This window comes from Thalia democratica, chromosome 4 (genome assembly GCF_965202585.1).
Source record: "Thalia democratica chromosome 4, ktThaDemo2.hap1.1, whole genome shotgun sequence".
Taxonomy (NCBI): domain Eukaryota; kingdom Metazoa; phylum Chordata; class Thaliacea; order Salpida; family Salpidae; genus Thalia; species Thalia democratica.
The window spans coordinates 27385556-27400740 of record NC_139168.1 but is presented as its reverse complement, the minus strand read 5'-3'; positions in this window follow the sequence as shown (position 1 = coordinate 27400740).

The following is a 15185-nucleotide window of genomic DNA, read 5'->3' as shown; positions in this document are numbered from 1 at the left end:
AAAAAAAACTAGAATTTTATTTTCATAAAAATAACCCTTAGTAAAGAATAAACATGTATTGATGTAAACTTAAATTAAATTAAAATTATACTAAGTTTCAATATGAAACAAAAAAAGATTAAAAATAATAAATAAATAAAATCTACGTGGGTAGGTGTTAAAATTGCACGAGCGTACAAAACTGCACGAGGGGACAAAATTGCACAAAGATACTTTTGTAAGGAAAAAGACGAGCATGCAAAATAGTGAGACAATTAGATAAATTTAGAAAGGAGAAAATCCGTCTGATGAAATTTTTGTTATGCATTATACAGAAAGTTTTTTTATCGCTGTGTACTTTCATAAATTATACTTAAAATTGTTTCTTTTTGTTTTATAAAAAAGTTTTCAATTAGAGATTTTTAAGTGTTTTATAGTTTAAATTTTTTATACAATTTTAAGTTTAAGGTTATTTTTTTATATCATAAATATCTTTGTTTTAAGAATTAAATTAAGGCATATTGAACTCATGTTTTAAACTAGTTCGATTTTTTATAGCTTGTAAATTTTTAGTAGATACTAAATACAAAGGTCTTAAAGTAAAAAACAATTCTTTCTACGACAATTATTTAACGTAAATTAAAGATTTAGGCGCTATATGATGAAAAATACTGGAATTTTGAGATTTTTGATTAAAAATCTGGCAAGGTTTGCCAATTTTCTGAGATTTGTTTTTATATCTAAAAAAATTTAAGGATTCTTAAACTATAAACATTATTTATATATTATTATTTTCTATTTGTCTAAACTTAATTTTGTTGCATCACTATTTGCACGCGTTTTACTGTTATTAACTCTTAAATTACTCCTGCTCTGTTTTTTTCTCTTTATCCAACCCAGACTTGCGAAAAAGCACTGTCAGAAGATAATTTTTCTTACTACTAGAGAAGAAAAAGAATACACAAGTTTTTGACTAAAATAAAAAAAAACTAATACAACAGCTACAATTAGTTAATCTATATTTTCAACAACAAAAAATATTTAACAATATAAACAAAATTTTTTTTGACAATTAAATTTTGATAAGGATTAGAATCTAATTTTATTATCTAGTTTTCTATTTTTATTTATATAATTTATTTTTGATCGATTTTTTGTTTAACTATTTCATATATTCATTTTGACTTTTTTAATTATCGTTATTTCATTTAAATTTATTTAATTATTTATTTCATTTATTTTGACTTTTTTTTTTTTAATTTTATCAACTTTTATTTTGGAACTTAATTTAATGTATTTATTATTAAACTTATGAACTTTTAATTTCTATAAACTTTTTTTTTTTGATTTGTTTTAATTTGTTTGTTTCTTAATTCGTTTTTTTGTTAAATTCTGACTTTTTTTATTATTTGTTTTAATCTATTTGACATTTAATATGTTATTTTTTAATTATTATTTTTTTTTTAAATTATTATATTTTTTATAAACTATTTTATTTGAAATTTTTTACTTAACATTTATTTATTTTCATTTTTTATTGACTTGTAATTATTTGTTTAAAAATTTATACTTAATTTTTATTTTATTTTATTTTTTATCATTATTTAGTAATAATTTTTTTTAATTCTGATTTATTTTCAAATATTATATAAAATGTTTTCGTGCAAAATTGTCTTCGTGCAAAAGAGTCTTCTCGTTGAATTTTGTCCCCTCGTGCAAAAATGTCATTGCGCAATTCTGACTTGTCCCTGGGAAGGAAACAAAACCCGTGCAAAATTGACCCTCAGTGCAAAATTGTTACTCAGGCAAATATGACACTTTGTGCAAAAGTGTCTGCGTGCATAATTGTCTGCTCTTGCAAAAATATACCCTCCTGCAAAAGTGTCTTCGTGCAAAAGTGAACCTTCGTGCAATTTTGTCTACGTGCAATTTTATCTTTGTGCAATTTTGTGCTCTCGTGCAAATTAGTCTTCATGCAAAAGTATTTTCGTGCAATTTTGTGTTTACGTGCAATTTTGTCCCCTCGTGCAATTTTGTACACTCGCGCAATTTAGACAGCTACCTAAAACATGTTTCCTACAAGTTGTTCAAAGTTTAATTATTACTCAATTTTAACTTGTAACAGTGGACTTTGATAACCAAATACTTATTTGATACTGAAAAAATAAGTTTTTAATTATAGTTAAAACTTTCTAAAAGTTAGGTCGTTTAGCAACCATTAAAAAATTTAAACTTTATTTGTTTTTTTACTACATAAGTACATAAAATGATAATAAACTAAATTATAAAAGTAGACAGTCTAAAGTAATACTTCTAAACAATAAGTGAAAAAAAGCAGATTAATTTTGTACCAAAAACTTATGAATTTTTTTGCTGTACTAGGTGATAGAGTTACACTTAATGATTTATTTAATTTTTAAGCAACAAGAAAACTACTTTTACTAAAAGCTTTAAGTTTAACAAAAAACTTCGGCGAAAGTCAGCAGAGCAGAAGCCTGGACTTTCGTTTGCCGTGAGACAAGCTCAAGTTTAACAATAGGGTTGATCACGCCAATTCGATCATCAGACCACAAGTTTCGGTAGACTGAGACCGGTTTCGTCCTTATTAGGACTCATCAGTCAGTCACAACCGAAAAACTTGTAGTCGTCAATCTACAAACGGTTTATCATGCTTTCACATGAATCAACCATTTGCTGACAATGATCAGTGACGTCAGCATTGTCATTTGCCGTGCAACGTTTAAAACATTGTCCACTAAGCAAGACATCTGGCACGCTCGTTTTAGTACGATCAACAAAAAACATCGGCGAAAGTCAGCAGAGCAGAAGCCTGGACTTTCGTTTGCCGTGAGACAAGCTCAAGTTTAACAATAGGGTTGATCACACCAATTCGATCATCAGACCACAAGTTTCGGTAGACTGAGACCGGTTTCGTCCTTATTAGGACTCATCAGTCAGTCATTGGCGTGATCAACCCTATTGTTAAACTTGAGCTTGTCTCACGGCAAACGAAAGTCCAGGCTTCTGCTCTGCTGACTTTCGCCGATGTTTTTTGTTGATCGTACTAAAACGAGCGTGCCAGATGTCTTGCTTAGTGGACAATGTTTTAAACGTTGCACGGCAAATGACAATGCTGACGTCACTGATCATTGTCAGCAAATGGTTGATTCATGTGAAAGCATGATAAACCGTTTGTAGATTGACGACTACAAGTTTTTCGGTTGTTACTGACTGATGAGTCCTAATAAGGACGAAACCGGTCTCAGTCTACCGAAACTTGTGGTCTGATGATCGAATTGGCGTGATCAACCCTATTGTATAGCTTTAAGTTTACTGAGATTTAACTTAGTCTTTTTGTATAGTTAAGTTAACACTTTTATCACTGTTTTCTATTAATTAATTATGTTTAAAAATATCGTACTTTAATTATCGATATAAAATTATATATATTATCAATAGCTACTTATCAAGACATTTATCTTTGCTTAGCTAAATTTTAAAAAGAAAAGGTTTATTGCTAAAAAACTCAATTGTCAATCTGTTCGAATCTACTTCGTTTCAACAGCTAACTTGATAGCTATTATAATTTATGTTTCTTTTCCTGATCTACATTTAACAAGTACAACAATAAACTATCTATATACAACTATCACATCACAGTAGAATTCAACAGTACAACTATCACATCACAGTAGAATTCAACAATACAACTACCACATCACAGTAGATAGCAACAATACAACTATCACATCATAGTAGAATTCAACAATACGACTATCACATCACAAAAGATTGCAACAACAAAATTATCACATCACAGTAGAATTCAACAATACAACTATCACATTACAGTAGAATTCAACAATACAACTATCACATCACAGTAGATTGCAACAATAAAACTATCACATAACAGTAATATTCAACAATACAACTATCACATCACAGTAGATTGCAACGATACAACTATCACATCACAGTAGATTGCAACAATACAACTATCACATCACAGTATATTGCAACAATACAACTATCGGGTGGGTGTCACTTTTGCACGAGCGTCACTTATGCACGAGCGTCACTTTTGCACGAGGGGACACTTTTGCACGAGGGGTCACTTTTGCACGAGGGGACACTTTTGCACGGCGACTCTCTTGCACGAGCGTCACTTTAGCACGAGGGGACACTTTTGCACGGCGTCATTTTTGCACACATGGTCACTTTTGCACAAGGGGACACTTTTGCACGGCGACTTTTTTGCACGAGCGTCACTTTTGCACGAGGGGACACTTTTGCACGGCGACACTTTTGTAGGCAACATTTTTCACGATGAAAATTTTTTACGGCAGGATTGTTGCACAACGTCACATTTTTACGATGAAATTTTTGCACAGCGACATTTTAGCACTATGACTTTTTCGTACGAAAAATTAATTTTTCATGCAGGCTGATTAAAAGTTTTTCAGCTACTACCATGTCTGTAACATAAAAAGAAACTGATAATTAAAACTTTATAATATACCTATATTAAAGGCAAAAAATGAAAGATCTAAATTCTTAAACAATTAAAGTTAATGTTAGAAGCAAACTAACGAAAAAAAAAAGAAAATTATTTATAAAAGATTCATTCAGGGATAACAAAGTTAATTTATTTAGAAACTAGGATAAAAAGTGTAAGTAAGTTGTTCTAGTTTATTATGAATTTTAATACATTAATCAACAACTATGCCTTTTTATATATCTTACTATACTTTTACAAGTTTATTGTTCATATGATGAACCTAAACATCAAAACCTAGACCAGTTAAACTGGAAGACACATCAAGAAAAAATAAAATAACACATGTAGTTTATTTATTATAACAAAGATAAAAACATAATTTGATATAAAGTTTATAGGTTAACATAAGAAGCAAAATTTTAACCGCAATCTTATATTTATTTACGCTTTGATGTAGAACGAACAACATCAAGTATTTAAATGAATCGACTAACAACAAAAATAAAAACCTAACACTCCAAGGACATTAAAGTTAGGCTCTCATTGGCTTATTTCATGATTAAGGAATGCTGGTGTAAGCATCTCTTGATACTTTTGATGAACACAAGTTCAAACTTCTAAATGTTACTCTCTCATTGGATTATCATGATCATGCAACATTATTGTCTAAGTTTAAATCATGAAAAATGCGCTATTTTATTGCTTTTTTATTCTCACGCTAATTAAAAAATAAAAATAAACATCAGGTAAAATCTGAAATACCTTTACACTTTATAAACTAACTAAATCATTTTTTAATTTAACAATTGTTTGAAATAAAAATAATTAAAAATTTTTTTTAACAGCTATATAATGCTAATTATAACATCGAGAGAAAATAAGTAAAAATAATACTCAAAATTCGTGTTTTAAAGCCTTACTAAATTAAGCTTATTTTTCTGTTTAAAAAGTATAAAATTCAGATTATTTTCATTTAATGTATTCAAAATAAAAAATGTGTATTCAACTAGTTTATTTAAATTAAGCTAGTAAATATAAATTAATGAATTGTGGTACGTTATTGTATTGTTCTACTTAAAACTTCAAATAAAAACTTTACATTAAAAATTCATTAAAAAACCACCTGATTTTATTTATTCGAAACAAATTGTGTTTAAAAGCGAGTATTATTTAAGTAATAAAATAAGAATTTTAAATGTCGCCGTGCAAAAGTGTCTCCTCGTGCAAAAGTGTCACTTCGTGCAAAAGTGACCCTACGTGCAAAAGAGTCGCCATGCAAAAGTGACGCTCGTGCAAAAGTGACGCCGTGCAAAAGTGTCCCTTCGTGCAAAAGTGACCCTCCGTGCAAAAGAGTCGCCGTGCAAAAGTGACCCTGCGTGCAAAAGTGACGCCGTGCAAAAGTGTCCCATCGTGCTAAAGTGACGCTCGTGCAAAAGATTCGCCGTGCAAAAGTGTCCCCTCGTGCAAAAGTGACCCTTCGTGCAAAAGTGACCCTCGTGCAAAAGTGTCCCCTCGTGCAAAAGTGACGCTCGTGCAAAAGTGACGCTCGGGCAAAAGTGACCCGTTCCCCAACTATCACATCACAGTAGATAACAACAATACAACTACCTCATCACAGTAGAGAGCAACAATACAACTATCACATCACAGTAGATTGCAACTGTACAACTATCACAACATAGTAGGTTGCAACGATACAACTACCACATCACAGTACATTTCAATGATACAGTTAACACATCACAGTAGAATTCAACAACACAACTATAACATCACATTAGATTGTAACAATAAAACTATCACATCACAGTGGAATTCAACAACATAACTATCACATCGTAGTAGATTGCAACAGTACAACTATAACATCACAGTAGATAGCAACAATACAAGTATAACATCACAGTAGATCGAAATAATGAAACTATCACTGTAAATAGCAACAATACAACTACCACATCACAGTAGATAGCAACGATACAACTATCACATCACAGTAGAATTCAACAATACAACTATCACATCACAGTAGAGAGAAATAATACAACTATGACATTACAGAAGAATACAACAATAAAACTATCAAATCACAGTAGATTGCAACAATACAACTATCACATCACAGTACATTTCAATAACACAGTTATCACATCAAAGTAGAATTCAACAATACAAATATCACATCACAGAAGATTGCAACGGTACAACTATCACATCACAGTAGATAGCAACAATACAACTACCACATCACAGTAGATTGCAAAGTTGTTGTTAAATGTCTTTGATTAATTCTTTTAGTCCTAGTGATAGTTTTAAGGGTGCAAACTACTGTGACGTGATAATTGTAACATTGCGGTCTACTGTGATGTGATAGTTGTATTGTTGCGGTCTACTGTGATGTGATAACTGTATTGTTAAGATCTATTTTGATGTGATAGTTGTATTGTTAAATCTACTGTGATGTGATAGTTGTATTGTTGCGATCTACTGTGATGCAATAGTTGTATTGTTGCAATCTACTGTGATGTGATAGTTGTGTTGTTGAATTCTACTGTGATGTGATAGTTGTATTGTTGCAATCTAATGTGATTTGATAGTTGTATTGTTACGATCTGCTATGATATGATATTTGTATTGTTGCTATCTACTGTGATGTGATAGTTGTATTGTTGCAATCTACTGTGATGTGATAGTTGTATTGTTGGTTCTGCTATGATGTGATAGTTATATTGTTGCCATCTACTGTGATGTGATGGTTGTACCGCTGCTATCTACTGTGATGCAATAGTTGTATTGTTGCGATCTACTATGATGTGATAGTTGTATTGTTGCAATCTTTAGTGATGTAGTAGTTGTACCGTTGCTATCTATTGTGATGCAATAGTTGTATTGTTGCGATCTACTATGATGTGATAGTTGTATTGTTGCAATCTTTAGTGATTTAGTAGTTGTACCGTTGCTATATATTGTGATGCAATAGTTGTAATGTTACGATCTACTGTGATGTGATAGTTGTATCGTTGCACTCTACTGGGATGTGATAGTTGTGTTTTATTTATTTCATTTTTAAGTGTATTATTTTAATAAAAAAAGACACTTAAAAAACTAAAAGCTTACCAAATGAGGGTAAGGGTTAAAATAACTGATAAAGAAAATTAATTATAAAAAGTCATTATAAAATCAATAAAAAAATAAGAAAAAAAAAAAAAAAAATTTCACTTGTGTAAAAATGTCCCCGTGTAAATACATATATTACTCTTGGTTTAGTTTAAACTATTTACAAGAATGATAAAATCTGTACAACAAAACATGATGGAAAATAGTTAAATACTTAGACTTTTCCCTTCAGACTTTATCTACAAAGGAGATGAAACGACACATTTAGCTAACAAAACAAATCATTTACAAAAATTGCAAACTTAAATACAACTTTCAGTGCTAAAATCAACGAAATTAAACTTATAAAGAACGGAAACCACTAAAATGTTACAATTAACATAGTTACAATTGAACAAAATCATTAATTTGAACAGCAGTTTAAACAGGTTTATATATACTATTATCGTTATCATAAATCCTTTTCCGGGTTCTTACACGACCGGAACGACGCAGTTCGTTCTCTGGCAACACTCCATCGTCAACAAAATTTCTTTCAGATACCCTAGATTTATCATTAGGATCCAAACGAAGCAATTCACCATTTTTATGATATGTAGAATATTGGCTTTCATCCAAGCAGTTTGAGTTCTCAAGTGAAAGAAAAGTAGCTGGTTTTGAATAAGTTCTGCAAATCTTGCCAAAGTTATCTCCAGCTTTAAAACGTATTCCCTTCTGGGAGCACACTATATCTAAACTTTCCTTGGAATCTCTTTTCTTATTTTTTGCAAAAAAGACAAACTTCTGCAGTGGTATGTTTGCATCTCTCAGATAAGGGATACAACTTCAACATTTGCAAACAGGAGGATTAAATTTTCTTAAAAACTTGCGATTTCGTACAGTTAAGCGACCTGATCCATCATTCTTGACAACATACTGATGATAGTTTTTTAGTTCCGTTATTATTCCGATTTTCCCCACTTGTTAGGGAAGTTACCTGCTTGGTTTTGTATCATGAAATGATCACCGCAATTCAGTGGTGGCAACGATCTTGTGTGTTCACTTAAAATTTTCGAGAGACTTAACATAACGAGACCTAAGAGCTTCTTCCATTTTACTCCATGCTTAACGACAAGTTTTTAAGATCTGCGGGTTATTGTAAGCCATAACACTATTCCTGATGTAAGGCAATGAGTCCTTTAAATTTCTTCCTAAAAGGATCTGTGTAAGAGATAGTTTGCATCCTGGATCAGGAGTATTTCTCTGTGTAAGTAAAGCTTGTACCATTCTGTCGTTATTTAGTTCACCATTTGAACCAACATTCTCCATTAACAATCGCTTAGAAGCCTTTACTGCTAATTCCACCCTACCGTTTGACACAAGATGATATGCAGATGACATACAATTGTATATACCCCATCGTTTCAGAAAATCTTTGGTAGCTCTTGCAGAAAACTCTGGACCTCCATCTGAAAATATTTCAACGGGAACACCAAAAGTGACAAAAATACGTTGTAAAGCTTTACATAGCCCTTTTGAACCAGAATCATTTGTACTTAATTTAATTCTTTGTTGTTCTGTCCAGTCTGAAAGGCTATCAGTAGCTACAAAATAATACCCTTCTCAAGACTTCTCTGCTTTAACCGGGTTTGCAATCTCATTAAGTGTTCTGTCTCCAAACAATTTCACCAGTGGTTTGTGATCTAACAGAACCAACAGATTATCACATCCTTGTGTAAAATACCGTGGTTTCTCAAGTGCCCATACAATTACAAGGCTTTCTCCCTCTACCGCAGATAACGTGATTCTGAAGGTGTAAGAAAGCGAGAGCCTGCTAAAACAATACGCCATCCAGTTTGCCGACATCCTGGCACAACAGAGCTACAACAGCAATGAATCTGCGACAAAAAGTAACCAATACCAATTGTGGACCAGTCTAAATGTATACAAGTGGGCTTTACGAAATCGAAAACTTGTATTTTCTTTGTTATGGCTGTAACTATAGCTTCTTTTGATTTGTATTCATCTAGCATATCATTCCAGTAGAATTTAGTTTTGGGACTTAATAACGGCTTAAACACAGTCATCAAAGATGTCAATTGGTTATAAAGTGAAACTTGGTGCACTAAGCCAAACCATGATCGCACATCTGTTTTTGACTTGTGTAGAAGTACTTACCTAGTTTTAGTTATGTTTTGTTTTACAGACTTTATCATTCTTGTAATTAGTTTGTGAATAAACTCAACCAAGAAAGATATATTCATTTATGATTAAGTCTTATTCAATATATTTGTTGTAATTCTAGTTGATGGATTGTACACACCAAATGTATGCAAATCCTTAAAGAAAACCACACAATAACCAAGTGGTAAAACAACTTGTAGCATATGTAATAAATCAACTGATAAATTAGTTTGGAGCAGTAAAAATATGAGGTATATTGAGTGTTTTGCCTGTAAAAAATGCTGGATAGAGTCCCGTAAAAAAGTTTATCAAAGTCATCAAAATTATGCTGATGAGTCAAATGCACTTCTAGTTGGTGGTTTGTATACACAAAACTTTGATGGCCTTTGCAGCTTAGGTCGTAGAAAAAATATGTTCGAGCGGAAAAACGCGAAGAAGAAAAAGGAGGTACAGGGACAGAAAAACGTACTTTTACACACTGGATTGCGACGAAATTTAAAGAAGTCATTACCTTACGTCAGAAAGAGTGTTATGACCTACAATAACCCGCAGATCTCAAAAGTTTTGCGTGACGTTTGGAATAAAAAGGAAGAATCTCTCAGTATTTGTTTTGTTAAGTCTCTGGAAAATATAAGTGAGAACACAAAATTGCGGTGATCATGTCGTGATACTAAATCGAACAGGTAACTTTCCTAGCAAGTGGGGGAAAAAAAGGACTGCCATCAATGTGTTGTCAAAGTTGATGGATCAGGTCGCTTAACTGCTCAAAATCGTAAGTTTCTGAGAAGATTTACCCCTCCTGTTTGCAAATCTCTAAGTAGTATCCCTTATCTGACAAAGGCAAACATACCACTGTAAAAGTTTGTCTTTTCTGTAAGGTTGAGAAAAGATGTCAAGAAAAGTTTTAACGTTCTATGTTTTTATAGAAGGAAGATTCTTCTTGTGAAGCATTGTGTAATTTCCTTCTGTACTAATGGTTTTCTTCGAAATTGATGTTGAACTGGAATGGCTCGGATTTGCTTTGATCTATACTTTCTTGACTTATATTTTCTACCGAAAAGCAAACTGACAGCAAAAGTTTAGTGCAAACAACAATGTGTCCGGGATGAGTGTGTGAAATTATCGAATTATTTGCAGCGTTTCCGTGTAAGACTTTACGATACCTTTCAAAAGCTTCGTGCCACCGATGTTTCTGATATTCATTTATTGTCAAGTTGGAATGTTCACTGTAAATTAATGTTTTATGGTCTAATGAATGAGTTTCAGTCCAATGGTGACGTCCTAAAGTTTGTAGTTGACTTTGCAGCAGACTAGTCTAACAGCCTTCTGTTCAAAGTGTTCTTGGATGAGGACGCAGAGATTGACTTCCAAAAATTCGAACTGTTTGTTGGTATCGAGTATTTGGAAAATAAGTGTAGCAGTATTTCGTCAGTGTTCAATGCTATCAGTAATGCACCTTCTACTTTGTTTAAAGTCGAAAATATGATAAAGATGTTTATCAGCAAATAAAGTGAAGTTTCAAGATGGTTAAATGAATGACGTGTGGTTTCGTTCTTCAAAGCTGAAAACTTCGAATCGGTGAAGCAATTAAGTTTTTAAATGCTTGTATTCAGCAATTGAGTGACGAAAAGTAAAGATTAAGTCTCAATTTTTTTTGTTACAGTTTGTTTGTTTAAGTTGTAGTTTGTTTTAACAAATCATTTATTAGTGAACTAAGTTAATCGTAATTTTTGAAATGTTTTTGTCTTTTTGAGTTTAATTTCGTTGAATTTTAGACCTGAAAAATGCGTTTAAGTTGTAAAAAATTGTTTAAAAAAAAAATTTTGTTTTGCTAGGTAAATTTGCCGTTTTATCTCCTTAGTAGAAAAAATCTGGGGGGAGATGTAGAAGTATTTACCTAGTTTTAGTTATGTTTTGTGTTACAGACTTTATCATTCTTGTAATTAGTTTGTGAATAAACTCAACCAAGAAAAATGTATTTATTTAACTTGGGTATAGGAAAATCCCTTATAGCATTTATAAATTTTCTTGTGGCTTAATTTCAGATTTCGTAATAGTAAATCCAGCAAAATAATTTTTTTTGTGTAAACTGAAACTTTTCAGGATTGAGTACAACTCCATTTTTTCCCAATAAATCTAAATAGTCAATCATACGCCCCCAATGATCAGCCAACTTCTCATCCCATAAAACAGTGTAATCAACGCATTTTGTCTTTCTAGATATGTCAATTATATGTTCATCATACCTGCGCGTATATGCATATCCACTGGCCAAATAACCTTGTGGTACCACTTTGTAGTAGTAACTTCCCCATGGAGTAAGAGATTTTGTGAGATGATGATCTTCTGGTAAAAGTGGTACTGGATGAAACCCACTCCGTGCATTTGCAAGTGTTTGAAGGAATTTCACATACTTGAATAAATGGAGGATTTACACGAGATTTACATTGCAATCTATTGCGATGTGGTAGTTGTATTGTTGCGATCTACTGTGATCAAATAGTTGTATTGTTGCAATCTACTGTAATGTGATAGTTGTATTGTTGAATTCTACTGTGATGTGATAGTTGTATTGTTACAATCTTTTGTAATGTGATAGTTGTATTCGATCTACTGTGATGTGATAGTTGTATTGTTGCAATCTATTGTGATGTGATAGTTGTAACATTGCGGTCTACTGTGATGTGATAGTTGTATTGTTGCAATCTACTGTGATGTGATAGTTGTATTGCTTCAATCTAATGTGATGTGATAGTTGTATTGTTGCAATCTACTGTGATGTGATAGTTGTATTGTTGAATTCTACTGTGATGTGATAGTTGTACTGTTGCAATCTACTGTGATGTGATAGTTGTATTGTTACGGTCTACTGTGATGTGATAGTTGTATTGTTGCGATCTACTGTGACGTGATAGTTGTATAGTTGCAATCTACTCTGATGTGATAGTTGTATTGTTGAATTCTACTGTGATGTGATAGTTGTACTGTTGCAATCTACTGTGATGTGATAGTTGTATTGTTGCAATCTACTTTAATGTGGTAGTTGTATCGTTGCAACCTACTATGATGTGATAGTTGTACTGTTGCAATCTACTGTGATGTGATAGTTGTATTGTTGCAATCTACTATGATCTGATAAATTGTATTGTTGTGGTCTACTGTGATGTGATAGTTGTAATGTTGCGATCTACTGTGATGTGATAGTTGTATTGTTGAATTCTACTGTGATGTGATAGTTGTACAGTTGCAATCTACTGTGATGTAATAATTATATTGTTGATATCTACTGTGATGTGGTAGTTGTATTGTTGCTGTTTACTGTGATGTGGTAGTTGTATTATTTGCAATATACTGTGATTTGATAGTTGTAACTTATAAATTATGATTTTTCCAGTCAAATATACAAACTTTGTGCTGCATTTTATTATCAAAAAACTATCTAAAATTATACTTTTGAAAAATCTCCCGTATAAAATATTTTTTTTGTATAATCTTAATTAGACCTGAGAAAGAAAAGTTTGTTTTTAAAAAACTCACTTCTTTCTCTGTTTGCATCCACCTTGGTTCAACATATTTAAGCAGCTAGCTAGATTTTTGTTACTTTCTGCTCGATCTACATTCAGAGGGAACGGGACTAAATTGTACAAAATTAAATTTGCACGATAGTAAAAAACTACAGAAAAAAAACCTAAAATATAATCTAATAAATGAATAAAAATCACTGACCGAGGGTAAGGGTTAGGGGTAACAGTGATAGTAAAAAAAATTTTAATTAATAAAAAAAAAAATAATAATAATAATAAATGTCTCCGTGCAATTTTATCGCTTTTTTGTTTATAGACAATTTCGCTATAAGAGAAAATATTTTGAGAGCACAACTGTAAAATTGTGTGTAATATTTTTTTTGTAATTATGGTTTCTTTTAAAACTGATTTAATACTTGTGTCATAGGTTTTTGTTAAATGCCTTTGATTAATTATTTTAGTCCAAGTGATAGTTGTAAGGGTGTAGACTACTGTGATGCGATAATTGTATCGTTGCGGTCTACTGTAAACTATAAACTATAAACTTATCATGTAAATTAGTTCAACAAAAATGTTTGTCAAAAACAACAAGTATTTTTCTAGCAGCCATGAAATGTTTTAGATACTTCAGGACTATACAAAACTTTATTTCTGCCTTCTTGAATACCATCTGCCATACCAACAGGCTTTACTATCTTCAAGTTGATATCGAAGTTTTAATAACCCTTATTGTAAAACCATTCGGACAGCTTATACTTTGTTGTAAAAATTGTAGCAATATTTAGTTTGAGTTACGAAGAATGATTTAAAGCAAATATGTTTTATTAAAACATTGTCGACAGAAATAGCTTAGATACAATTATTTTGTAACTCTGTAAGACTTAACACAAAATGTTTTTAAGCTTAGCTTGCACAGTTTTTCAAAGCTCGTTTTTATTTGTTTGTATTAAATTATAGCTTTAAAACTAAATAATAGTTTAAATCGTACTAATTGATGTTGAAGTCTGTTATTACTTTTAGTTTGTAGGTCTTATTTCGCTAGACGTCAGTTAAATTTATTATGAAGCCTTACTTTAATATGAACTAGTAAATAACAAAAAAATTAAAAAATATATTTTTTGGAAAACAAAAATAGACTTACTGAAAAAATAAACAATACTACATAAAAGAGTTTATAATAACAAACGTAACAAAATTACTTTTTTTTATCCCTTAATTGTGTATGAATGATAAAATGTTGAGTTTTACACCATATATGCTTATGCAACACAGCCTATATAGGACAAATGCTTTTTTCAACATTTATAAACTTCAAATTTATGCTACAAAGATTTGTTAAAATACGTTGTTAGAGCGATAGAACAAATTCTAAATGTTTAATTTTGGTAATTATGTATTTATATTATTATTAATTTAAATAAAAGTATAAGACAAATTGTATTTTTTATTAATATATTTTTTCGAATGTTTCAATTTATCGGTTCGTGTTGCTAAATGAAGCTATTTTTATGTTCTTTTAACTTTTTGTATACATGTTTTTTGTATTTCGTGTCTATATTTTGAAAAATATTATTAAATTCAAATTTTATATCAATTGAAAAAAAAGTTTACTAATTCACAAGATACATACTTTAGAGACATAACTGTTAATTATAACATTATTAAAACTTAAAACTGTCGTCTTGTTATTGGCAAGGTAGATAATCTTAATCTTCAATAACTGAAAGTTGTTAAATTTCCAGCAGTCACAAGGTTGTAAAAAGTATTTTGTTAAATTTGTTTTATACAAGTGTATTAAATAATAGAAAGTTATTTTTTACTTTTTAATACAGTGTTTGCAAGTACTAAAAACTCGATATAGTTTTAAACAAAAAAAAAAAAGTTTACTGTTTTTTAGCATT